The sequence below is a fragment of the Calidris pugnax genome, unplaced genomic scaffold (genome assembly GCF_001431845.1).
Source record: "Calidris pugnax isolate Ruff unplaced genomic scaffold, ASM143184v1 scaffold24, whole genome shotgun sequence".
Classification (NCBI taxonomy): Eukaryota; Metazoa; Chordata; class Aves; order Charadriiformes; family Scolopacidae; genus Calidris; species Calidris pugnax.
Window position 1 is genome coordinate 18544732 of NW_015090922.1, and position 13328 is coordinate 18558059.

General features: G+C 42.6%; 1 protein-coding gene across 3 annotated transcripts in view; it reads right to left on the bottom strand.

Annotated features, from left to right (window-relative positions):
- Positions 1-12737, bottom strand: part of VIT (vitrin) — a 56232-nt gene extending 43495 nt beyond the window's left edge. For all 3 annotated transcript variants that reach the window (XM_014951281.1, XM_014951283.1, XM_014951282.1), the window contains exon 1: positions 12547-12737. The gene's annotated coding sequence lies outside the window, so the exon portion shown is untranslated. The remainder of the gene's footprint in view (positions 1-12546) is intronic.
- Between the last annotated feature and the right edge of the window lie 591 nt (positions 12738-13328).

Genomic DNA, 13328 nt, shown 5'->3' on the forward strand with positions numbered 1-13328 from the left:
CACAAAGCTATTGTTCCTTTGTTCCTTTACTTAATGAATAGATCCCATTAAAACAAAACCAAAAGTTTCTACTTTGGGTTAGTCCAGAGTATGAGTTTTGCTGAAATTTCTCCTTATCAGATTTCCATTAATGCAGTATTTGCAGACCCAATCAGTAGTGGTAACTAGTGACCATTCAGTATTAAGTTTCCTAAACTGTATGCTGGATCTTTGTTTATCAGAGTACATTTACCCATCTTCTATCCTTCAGACTGCCATAACAGAATTTACTCCAACTCCAGGAAATCAGTTAAGTATATGCATTACATCAACGTGTACTTAAATCCCAGCTAAGTCAAGTGCAACTGTAGTAAGAAGCACGTCCTTCAGTGTTTCCTAGTGCAGATCCTATTTTACCTTTCAAAACAAAATTTCTATTTGAAATAATGTTGATTACTTTTTCCCTACCACAAACACTTGAAAAAGCTTGAATGTTAGAGAAGAGACAGAGTTAGCAAACTATTTTTTCTGCATATAAAGTAAGATTTTTATACTGACCTTTTATTAGCAGCTTGACTTTTATAAAGATCTGAGAGCTGCTAATGCTACAGACATCCAGATGGTTTAAACCCATCTAAATTGCCACTGTATGACAAGCTAAAACATTTTTGATGAAAGCGTAGGTTTTAAGTCATTGATTTTTGGTGTCAGGCACTGCTGTCCATTCCACATGCAAACTGAAATTCTTTGCTGGTGCCACGTGCTTTGTCTCTGCAGGAGTAAGCAGTTTATTTCCTGTAATCTCCTGCGCCTCAGAAATTAATTTGTGTACTCTCTTTGTACCACAATAGTATGTGTTATTGTTCCCCTTCTCAAGGGGTTGTAATATCACAGCAGCACTAGCACAATAGAAAAAACAGAAGTGGACTTTGTTAGAAATCTATCTGACCAAATAGCATGGCATTAACAACATGATCTCTAAGCACTGTGGGTTGAGTTAAATATGTGACCTTTATAGGAAAATCATGTGGGCTTGGTGTAGGTGTGAGTAAACTGGTTTGGATAAACAAGAGCTGATCATTGTCTTCTAGAATAAAGCATTTTAGATTTCTTTTTAGGTTTCTTTTTAGGTTTCTTTTTTCTCTTTTAAAAATATCGTTTACCCCTTTCCTTGTTTCATGCTCATACTCTGACCCTGTGGCACTGTACCTTGCTCAGCAGTACAATAGCTATTCATTTTGGTGCATGCTAGGTCATATGGCTAATGCTTGTCACATGCCATTTAGTTTCACGCCCTTTCTTGTCAGAGGGAAGGAATGATATATCCTCAGTACACTGTGTTGCTCTGAAATTCTATACATAAAAAAATAATATCCAAGTGGCTGTTGATTTTTAAAAGGCAAGTAATGAGTTCTGCTGAGTCAGAAAAACTATATATTTCATTTCAGAGGCTTTGATTGACCTGCAGGTATCCCAGGCCAGATCACAAAAGGTAAGATCCAAGGTGCTATTTTGCAAGGGTGAGCTTGCTTACATGGGATGCTGGACTTTTTGAGTGATCTGAAATGGAATATTTGCATCCAGAAATTAAAAAATATCACAAACCTCATCACCTTCTGCTATAAAAACGGTAAGTGCATGCTCACCTGTTTTCTCTCATATATGAAGGAAATTGCAAGGGATTTGCCATAATTGGAGGAAGACAAAGCTGATATCTATACTAGCAGCATCTGCAAAGATAGGACATGATCTACTTCATCATATCAAAGAAAGAAAGAAAGAAATTAATTGCCCACACAGTTAGTGGGAAGTGCCAATAAGAAATTCAAGGTTTCCTGCATCCTGAGCATTCTTCAGCCTTCTTCAGCTTTCAGAGGAGCCTCTGCTGTGATTGAAAACCCCACATTATGGCCAGACAGCTGGAGGCAGGTGGAAGTAGGACTGAGAACCCAAAAATGTTTCCTGGAGGCGGTGCTGAGCTTCAGAGCACCACGGTGCACTCTGCTTCATTATCCACCTCAGAAAGAGCTGACAAGGAAACTCAGGATTTTATGGCTGCAGGTCTTTCCCTTGTGGTGGACGAGTTGTAAGAGGTATCGGATGTTGCACATTAGGCAATTGTGTGTCTAATGAAATGAACAACCAGGCCACTGCTAAATGAGTTTTTGAGCCTGGGGACAGCTTGTTCTTTTGCCTTAAAGAGTCTCTGCATTAACGTACACAGCTAGCATTGGGATTACAGTCAGGGCTATTCATTTTGAATAATTTTCTTTACCACCTAAGCAGTAGCTACAGATTGTTTGGCAGCTGCTTTCTGTGAGCACACGAATCCTACAGTTGGTCAGTGGTGGTCCTCCACCCCCATGGCAGTGACCCCTTTGACAGCCAGGGGATGGCTGCTGCAATTTTACTTTCCTCTTAGGCCTTTTGCTTCAGAGATGTTGCTGAGGGCTTGGACACTGCTCCTTTTCTTGAGCACCATACTGCTCTGCAGAGGTAGCCACTGTCTCTGTTTCTCAGAGAAGTTCAGCTGGGTGGCTTGGCTCACTGGTGTTGGTGTGCGATGACGACAGGCAGTTGGGCTGTTCAGCCAACTGGGTGGTCTGTGAGCCACCTAAAATGAGTGTAGGCCTATTTCCCCTAACAAACACAACATGGAAAATTTCTCTGTGTGACCTGAAGATCCTGGGTAGCCCTGCACAGCCCTGTCAGCTCACAGGTGGTCAGAGGTTAGAGCCTCTGCTTGGAGAAGCCCCAGGAGTTCAAAATGACCCTGGAAAGAGCATAGGCCTCACCTCTTGCAGGCCCTCTAGAAAGTGATTGAAGATTTATTTTTTTTACTTTGAGGGTGGTGAGACACTGGAATAGGCTGCCCAGAGAAGCTGTGGATGCCTCATGGTGTTCAAGGCCAGGTTGAACGGGGCTTTGAGAAACCTGGTGTAGTGGGAGCCCATGTCACTGGGCTTGGAACTAGATGCCCTGTAAGGTCCCTTCCAACTCTAACCATTCTATGATTCTGTGATTTTTTGAGAACGAGGGTGCCATCCTCAAGGGTATAGAGCATGCCTCAGCATGTTCTCCCCTCTCTACTGAAACTAGACCATTGTGCATCTAGGATATAAGGAGCTGTGAAGATGCCCACGGAAGCTTGCTGCAGCCCTGTGGTTTGGACATTCAGTTAGGGATGAGGATGTAGGGTTCTAGGATCTTCCCTCTCCCTGGACTCACTCTACTTTTTATTGCAGTAGTGATGAGGATCTTCCCTCTCCCTGGACTCACTCTACTTTTTATTGCAGTAGTGAGCTACTGTGAAATGCATGCTCCTTCCAGAAACAAAGTCAGGGACTCTGGCTCTGCTTGTCTCCCAGGTAAGCAGCAAATCAGGCCTCTTCTCCCTTGCTTTCTTTCTAACCCCACATTTGGCATTCCTGGTTGCACAGGGGTTCTTATGCATCACAGAGAATGGTGGGTATCCCGATCATTTGTGCCCTGGAATCTGATGACGTGGGACCTTTTCGGTGACGGAGAGAGCATGGGTTCAAACTCTGAGGCCACGGACAAGCCCTGACACAGTTATCCCTGATTAATGCTTCTCACCACCTGCTTCTTACTACAGAAGCTTTGGTTGTTGTGGCTGCTACATCATGTTTTAAATGGTGCCTGCTCTGCTCCATGAGATCCCTGACTAGAAGAGTGCAAGGGGGACTGCCAGCAGCTAGTACCCTTCGTGGGGTGCTGGTTCAAGTCACTCTCAAGTCATTGAAGTGAGGTATGGGTGGATTCAGAGGTCCAAATTCTACTTTAAGTTGCACTTTGGGCACAGGAGTCCTTTTTTTTCAGAACTGCCTTAAGAAACATTTATATGCAGATTTGCAAGAAGAATTTAGTCCAAAATAGCTCCACTCAGGTAGGTATAATGAAGAGGTGCTATACCCAGCAATTTGGAGCCAAATAAAAACACCCAAGCAGCCCTGCACTACTCATTTTGTGTTCATGCAATGCCCTGAAATTAAACCACCATAAGGTTGAAGTAACAGTGACGAATGATTTCTCTGCTTTCCACAGAGCTCTTTCAGAAGAAGGTAATTTATTTAAAACTACAGTGTGATTTAACTTGCCAGACCTTTCTCAGAGCCTAAATAAAACTGCAATGATTATACATTTTCATCTGTCTCAGCAAGATAACCATCAATTACACTGGTCTGACCTGCCCCTTACAGCAAAGGAAGAGATACATTTAGAATATGTCACCCACTCACAGAGAAAATACGTTTTGGACTATCCAGATGACAATTTCTACACTGCAGTTTCCAGGTTTCTGTTAACATACTATGCATTATTTTTTTTCATTTTTGTTGTTCAGCTTTTATGGCTCATTGGGAATAACTGTTAACTCAGACCTGTGAATCCCTGTCCAGACAGCTCCCTCCCTCCCTCCCTCCTCCCCACCAGGGCTCTTGTCTGATTATGTGTCTGCCCCCTCCTCACTCCAGGCTTGAGCCCATGCTCCCTCTCTGCGCTGGAGATTGCTCACTGTTGCAGAGAACATCTTTCCCTTTTCTAATCTAACTACTTCTGCTTAACATCAGACAAACCACAGCCAGGTACCAGCAATCCCTGGCTCTGCCCTTTCCCCAAGAAGCTGAGAGCAAAGGGAACTACCCGCAATTCCGCAGTGCCTGAGGCATGTGCTAGCTTTGTGGCATGAGATTTGTGGCCACATTTCTTTCACTTTTTAGAAAACGCACCTTTTTCTATTTCCAAAGAAATGGTTTTAACAAGTGACTTTTTATAAGTGTGATACAAGGGTTGGATGCACAATGAAAAGACTGCTGACTAACCATGCTATTGTACTGCCTGCAAACTAAGAATTATTGCGGTGCGTCAGAATTCCCCTGAAGGTACATATTTGCTCTAAAAGTAAAGAATTTGCGTTAAAGGCACTGTAGAAACTGCACATCACCTTGGGGATGTTTTTTGGAATTTCTGTAGCATGTTCAAACAAAACTTGACACCTTCCTTTTTTTTGGTAGAAATTTAGGAGCAGAAATTTAAATACATTTTAGAATGTTTATGTTATGCTTATTAAAGCTACATGTATCCCTTTACTACAAAAGTGAGTTATATGTCTAGGTCAAAAGCAAAACTGATCCTTACTTTACTCCTTTACCTCCTTTACTACTTCACTCCTTTACTGCTAGTAAATTTAAATAACAGCTCACAGAAAATCTTTATCAATTCAGTATCTCCTGCAGTCAGTATGACTACTGATGCCTCATGCCAAAGCCATGGACTGGTTGGGTAAGGATTCAGAAAATGTATGTAATTTAAAAAAAAACCTGAAACTACTGTGGTATGTGTCACTGGTTTGAAATAAGGCAGTAAGACATTGATGGCTAGTAATGCCAACTTGATCAAGGAGGCATCTTACACAGAATATCTTCAGCAAATCAGGAAGCACTGGGGAAACTGTAGAAAGCATTTAGAAAAGCTAAGCTGAAATCTGCTTCTGTGGTAGAAAGCTCTGAAACAAATTTAAGAAAGTAGTTTCAACTTTGCGTTGTATTTCCCTGTAGAAATGATACTCTGACGCTCCTTCCAATGCTTAACATTTTGCCCTTATTTATTTTGTATATTTCAAAAAATATTATTTCTCTCTGACTAACTGTATTATTCCTGCTTGGGAACCTTTCCCTTCAGCTCTCTCAGATATGTATCTGATACCTTTAATTTAGAAAAGACCAACCTGTGCTACAAAGGAGGTTGCTACAAAAGACAAATCAGAAAACAACCTCAAACTCCCTTATGGCTCTCAGTCATCTTCTAGTGCTGCTTTTCTGGCGCCTCCAAATCCTTTGACTTCTTGCAGGGTCAGCTTCTAAGGGGCAGGATGATTGACAACCTAGGATGTTGTGTGTGGCCACCCTATCCCATGCCCTGCAAGTGAAACTCAGGCTCCCCCCTTCCTCAGGCATGGGATATAGAGGTGCCACCTGGATGCTCAGAGGATATGAACGAGCTGTTGTGGTAGACAGGTGCAAAAGGCACGTCTGGATCTCCTAGCGGAGGTGGCAATCATATCCTGCTGATCCGAGTCATGAGGGGTTCTTAAGGCCACTCACTAGATCTGTGCTTTCTTATACTCCTCTTAGAGAACATCAAAGGCTAGTCTTTAGTCTAGTCTAGTCTTTAGGCAGAGTCTACCAATACTTCTGTGGATGAGCTGGATGCTTCTCTGATGTTGTCTCCAGAGAGGTCTTTTGGATTTGGAAGTCTGTCCTGCCTTCTCCTCCTGGGTTGGAGGTGAGTCTTTCTCCTCAAGGTCTCACAGTGAAAGACTGCAGCAAGGATGGAGCCTTACATCTTGTTGCTGCAGCAGGCTGACCTCCCCAGATAGTGGTCTTTGCTGCTTTGGCTTTGCTACAGGCTGTTTCAGTTGTATCTCTCCCACCTGGTGCCAGTCTGCAGCCCACCTGTAACCCAACTGACACATTCAAGCTGAGGTCTCTCATCAGACGTGGCTATTGTGGGGAGCCACTTGAAAACTGTGGACCTGTGAGTACTGTTTCTGTTTTTTAATGACTAAAGAAGACATCTCAGGACTCCATGCTGCTTTTGGGATTAAAGTGAGCTATGGGCTTGTAAGGGTGCCAGCATTATAAATGAGGCTATTATGGGTAGTGCTGGGTTTCTGAAGACATGTGGTTGGTGGAGGTGCTGGTGAGACCTGCAATAGTGTGGGCCAAGCTGTGCAGCCTTATGGCACGTGTGTTGGCAGCCCTTGGCAACTGGCAGGAATGAGCTCTCTAGCATATGGGTCATGCAGACAACATGAGGGATGGCCATGCTTCCAAAACTGCATCCCTTGATATCTGAGTGTACTTGACGAGCTAGAAAACACGGTGGCCGAGAAAGTGGCTGCCAAAACTCAGTCCTGGATACTGTAAGAGTATAAGTGCAGCCAGAAATTGTTGAGAAATGTTTCTCAGGAGCAGGCTGAGAAAAATTTTCATATTGGAAGCTTTTAAAACCTGCTGTTTCGGCATAGAGATGAATCACAAGATTCTGTTTCTGAGAGCCCAAGATCAAAAGGGAAAACAGTGCTTATCACCTGGACCCAGAGCAGGAACTTGTAATTTATAGTGTTTTGTTTTTAAAGCAAAACTAAACCTGCAGACCTCAATGTTGCATAATCCACTTCCATGCTTAGGAAGTTTATTCTGAACTTTGGCTTTAGGAGATTACCGTATGAGCTTCTACTTTGAATCTAATTATTGCCTATTTTATGTATTTCTTTGTACACGTGAATTTCATTACTAAGTATAAAAGATGTAGACCATGGAAGCCTAAGACTTTATGTGCCAAATGTATTTTGAAATGCAGTTTAGTAGATAGTCCCCAAAGCGGGGTGAAGGAAGATTTGTCTGACTTGTGTGGTACCTGTATTTGACCTTGCAAGCAAGGTCATTTGTACCAAGTTGTTCCACTGCAACTACTCTAAACTTCTCTAACCTTTCCCCTCACTCATCTGGACGCTCCTTTCTTTCCCATTTAGCCTCATTTCCAAACATCATCATGTCCAAAAACTTCTTCCACCAGTCCAGGGAGAACAAAATGCCGGAGTGCTGCAGCACCAAGGTGAGCAGGATGGGCTCCCAGTGACTGGAATCTCTCAGTAGTCCCCGGAGTCTCACAGCCAGTACCTTTTGTAACTCTGACTCACTGAAGGTGACCGGGGCCAGGGTACACAGCGCTGCTGCCAGCTTTCCTCTATGTCCCACCCTTGTTCTACAGACTCAAGGGTAAACTTCATATTTGGGGAAAATTAAGGGAATGGAGCCTTCTGAATCCCTAAAGGAACCTGGCAGGGAGATTGAGAGGCACAGAGGCGGCAGCATCCCAACTTCCCTGTAAACAACTGATTTTGGAGAGGTAAAAATTTCCACAGTTTTATGTACAAGCCTGGAGGTGCTGGAAATCCCCAATTCATCCTGATGGGGACATTAAAGGACTGCATGAAGCTACACAAAATCATTCAGAATTTTCCCAGAAATTCTGGCACAAGTAAAACTGACACTTGGCAACTATGCGCTTTTATTCATATGAAACCAGCTGCCAGCTGAGAGACTGTTGGCTGCTGTGTTACATGTTGTTACATTTATAAAGCTATTTTATAAGGTGACAGGCTGAAAACCGGTTTGCAAATGCAAGCTGATCTGGAAAGTATTTTTTAAATCCTTGTCTATGGGATGTCCTGTAGAATGAGATGCATTAAGGAGAACTGACACAGATAGTTTTCTTAATGTGCCACTGACCTCTTAATGCACTCGGAAGATCTGGAGATAAAGCAAAGGTAGGATGGACTTAATGGGTGCTAGAAAGCCAGTTCAGTCATTACAGTAAGACTTGTCAGGTTAAGAGCTGCTTAAACCTAGATGATTTGAATGAAGCTGAGGTGGTTAAAAATACTGTTCTGAATGCGTATGTGTTTCCCATTTTGGATATGAGCTATAGATTTGGGTGCTCTGCTTCAAAAGGGTGCAGATGGTGTTAGTTTTTTTAATTAAAATAAGTTTTCATTTTAATTAAAATATGTTTTCATGAGAAATATTGCTGGTTCCAAGTCACTGGGGAATTTTCTTTCTGATCCACACTTTCTCCTTTTGTTCCAGGGATCATTTGCTGGAATGGTTTTTGCTGGCTAATTTGAAATTAGCCCAAATAGGAAAGGCAGCCCAAGGCAACGTCCTGCTGCAGAGGAGAGCAGAGATGCCAGCGCAGAGGAAAGCAGAGATGCCAGCTCAGAGAAGAGAGGTAAGGGCAAGCTGGCTGCAAAAAGAGAGAGCGGGCTCTGCTCCTCTGCTGGCAGGGCACTGGCAGAGGATGTGGGAGCAGCCCTCAGACACCACTAAATGTTCAACTGCCCCAGCACAGAGTTTGGTGCAAAATGTTTGCAGAGCCCAGAGCAAACACTCAGGTAGCTAACCCGTGAGTGCCATGCTGTCACTTCTGATCACTTCTGATACCTCCCAGTGTTTGCAAGGGTCAGATATATCCACACAGGCTGCAATCTCAGCTGGCCAGTGTAGCTACCCCGTAGATGCCTTAGGAGCCTACATAATTTCAGTAGATCCCCAACTTGTCTGTGGGCCACAGTGCTGGAAGAAAAGCTAGTCAGTAATATGTGCTCCTGTTTTATCTGCAGCAAGTCCCTTCACATCCCACTTTTTGCAGCAGCTTTCTTTCTGCAGGGCATGATCAGGAGTCAGTAAAAGGCAGTCTTAACTGCTCTCCTCCATAGTGCTCACAGCAGTGCCTGCAGTCCCTTTGGTTGGGGACTAAAAGAGTTCACAGGGGTGATGCAGGCTGTTGTGGGCCAGAAAGTCAGTTTAATTTACTAACGGAGATACAGTCTAAATGGTTACAGGTTTCCTGGGCACTTCTGCACCTCTCAGAGCCTCTTCTGTGTCAGGGGGAGGCTGCACTGCTTGCACAGCAGCATTCACTCAAGTTTTCCAAGTGTGAAATGTGCAGCAAATAGAGGAACCAGGATGCAAAAGAATGGCAGCTGCTCCAGGGCTGTTAGAGAGGCTCTTTTACAGGCGAATGAACCGTCAACTTTGTAGTAAGACATTGTTTTCTAAACATAGCATAAAAACTGTTATCTTGCCTGGCTGGTCATTAGAAGAGAGATAATTATAGTCTCTGTGTGACAGCCTGCTGGAACAGGGGCTGCATTGTCCCAGGTCCCAGCTGAGCCCTAGCACGGGCACCCCAGGCCAGCACTGGGAAAAGGGGGCTCCTTGTCACCCGGGAAGTTCAAAAGAGAAATTGAAGTGCCCTAAGTAGATGTTAAGCACCTATCTCTCTCTCTGATTCTGGCCTTAAAAATACTCCACAGGAGAAAGTTGAGGAGGGCAGACCTGTGACTGCTCTAGCTGCATCCCCCCTGGCTTTATGTACAACACATACTATAATTTTTTTTTTTTTTTTCTTAAAAAAAAACCCCAAACAAACAACTCAAACCATCGGTTTGCATTTATTCCTGTTTTATTTTCCAACACAGACCAATGAGACCTGTATGATGGCTGGGCCTTCAGAAAGAAGGACATACTATCCGTTTAGTGTCCAGTTTCTGAGCCCTGAATGTGAGGTCTAGCCTCAGCTGATGCTGCAGCATGCTGCAGCACTCCTGGTGGACTCAGGGCGTCAGGGGACCAGAATGTTCCCCAGGGCTCTCAGGAAATCCTGGACTATCGCTTTTCATCACCCATGCAGAAAATATGGTGCCTTCCCACCCCATTGCAATGGGCCAACATGGACCTCACTGCTTCAGCACCTGCCCATTCCAGTCCCTCTGTTCGGGGAGTTCATGTCTATGAGTCCCACAGCATTTTTTCCTATGCGTTTAGCCTTAAGACACCAGAGAAAGAATACAGACACAGCTGGAGATAGTAAACCAAGCTATCACTTTTATTGCTCATTTTAACCAGGTGCCGTAAATGACTTACCTATCATCATTTAGGAGACTTGGTAAAATGAGGAGTTGAACATGCATATCCTGAGCCTTGCATTAGCATGTTAAGTTGCTGGGCAGTATTTTCTTTTTAGACCTTTATTTGTGGCTCAGGGGTGAAAAGGAAAAAGTTAAAAGTTCTCCAGGCAGACCAGGTACAATCAAGTCTTTGATGCCACTGTTACGTAAACTCCAGGTTTATTTTTAGCAATATTTTCTAAAAAGCAATGGCCAGTAATAATAAATATTGTTGTTTCACATGAAGTAATTAGCCTATTTTCCCAACTTCAGTGTTCACTCTGTGTCTCAGGCAGTTCCCTTTTAGAAATATTCCAATTAATAACTTTGAAAAAAGGAAGTGTAAAAATTAATTTCCTACTACATCTGAGAAAGTAGGTAGTTGACCAAAGTGGGGAACACCTAAATATCTTCACTCAAGGAAAGACTTTGGTAGGATCTCATTCTTATTAGACAACAGAGAATCTATATGGGGGTAGGCTTCTTGCGTCCCAAGTGTGAGGAAACCTGGTTTAGCTAGTACAACTACTTGATTCAACCAGCCAGTGGTGGTGTTTGAACCACCAGTCATGTGTAAGAATAGTACCAAGGAAAAGAAGTGTTGTACATAAAGCAGTGAGCAAGTTGAAAATGTAACATTCATACTACAGGTGGAAACACAAAGCAATATTCAATTATATTGGCCAGACAGTCAAGGGTTTTTTATTTTTTAAAATGTATTTCTTATGTCTTGAATAACAGAAAGACAAGAAATCTTTTTTGTCATCCCAGTGAGAACAACCCCGGCAACATGAAGGATTAGATAAAATATGCAAGCAAAATAAGCCTGTCTAAAACAAGCTACTAATTTAATATTCCAAAAGTAATGTGTGTGTGTAATGCAGTTATTTTTGCTTGAGCTCACTTTGCTTCTCTGAAAGACACCAGTCTTACAGCCAAGACTATCATTCAAGTGATGAACTGAATAAAGTCTAAAGAACATGGTACTACAGATACAGAAAAAACTTTGATATTCTTTGAGCATAGTCAAGTGCAAGCTGTTTTTAACTTTAGGATGTACAGCTATCTAAAATTCTTTTTCTCTGTGTATACTTGGTTGGTTTTGGTGTTTTGTTTAAATTTTGGAGAGATTAGAGGAAAAGAAGTGTGCTCCAAGGAGGATCTGCCCCTGTAATATGTAATTCCTTTTTTGCTCTGGATGTGGCGTGGTTCTCATAAACTCTAGGAATAAAATATTAGCTAGGCTTGAAAGTTTGCTTGGGGCACTTGGTTCATGTTTGTACTAGTCTGAGAGAAATCGCATTTTGAAGAGACTTATCAAGACTCTAATCTCTCTGCAGAGAGCTGAACGGCTGTGGCAGGCTTGACAATGCTATTCATTTTTGGAGCCTCACCAGCAAAACAAGCACACAGCACAAAGGGATATATAGCGTCTAGGCTGCTGTTCTGCTCATACATCTGTATCTATCCATCTAGCAAGGGAGTTCACACCATAGAAATGCATTTCAATGGAGTAATACCATTTTCCATTCTGTATTTTGGAGATTAGTGTTCCCTGGTGTCAGGTAGTGCTAGTTAATGATACAACACACACCATCCTATTGATCAAAGAGACAAAGTCTTGAAAGCGAAACTGTTTTAATCCTAGGGAACAAGTTACATTACCTGTTACACACTATTTGAACAGTAGGCATACATATATCTTGGTGTGTGACTAATATACACCATTCTTTATCAAATAGTTGAGCCCATTGCTGTTCAGGCAGTGAGTATGTGTCCACTTTAACTGTAGGGGTTTAATGCTTTTATAAATGGTTAATGAAGTATATATAATTTAAAGTACAGTTTCATTCTATATCTATGTCTTCATCATAGGTCTTTGATCCTATGCACACAGCTGGAATGCTAAACAAAAAATTACATCCCCACAGTTTCTCAGCAGTGAAAATATTTAACAATTATCAATACACAAAAAAACAACTCCCCCCTTTCCCTTATAAATAAATATAGAAGAGAAATGACATCAGAATTACCTTGCTTGAGGTGTGCAACTTTTTATTCCTTTTCTCCACACAGTATGAAAGTGCTATTTTTTCCAAGCTTTTCTGTACCCCAAACTCCAGTCAACATTATTCTACAGAATGAGAGGCAGGCAGCAGAGGGAGGCCTGGACACCTTTTCTCTTTCAGAGAGGAGCTAATCAAACATTCCCATCAAGCTCCCAGCTCTGTGAAAGGCACATTGCTTTCCCTCCCTTCCTTCCTCCCTCCCTCCCTCCCTCCCTCCCTCTGCTCCTCTCTCCCTCTCTGTCTCTCCCTCCCTCTGTCTCTCCCTCTGCCTCCCGCACACAGAGACTCACAGAGCTTCTTACACTGATTTAGCAGCCGAATTAGGCAGCCCTATTTTAAATATGTGCTCCCTCCCACATATTTTTGGTAGGGATTTCTATGCTCCTTTTGCACTAGCCTGTCATATTTGTCAAGTTTTTCTCTTTTGGGAAGCAAAGTTTTACTCAGCTGATATTTTGGCTGGATTTTTTTCAGTCTCCCTGTGTAGTCCAGTATTGTAGTAAAAGGACTACAACTAATAGCCGTGAGTAAACTACACAGCTCTAAAGATTATAGGTACCAAACTAATTAGATGCAAGTCAGATTTAAAGAGGAAAAGTAGATTTTTGAAGAGACAGGCTGTTATGCCTTTACTCATGTGAATAGCTTTGTATTCCCTCATCAGTTTCCCTGAAGTCAGAGCATTAGTGACAGAGAAGGCTTGGGCACGGAGAGGCAGAAGTATGACATGAGGGTTAGCATGGACT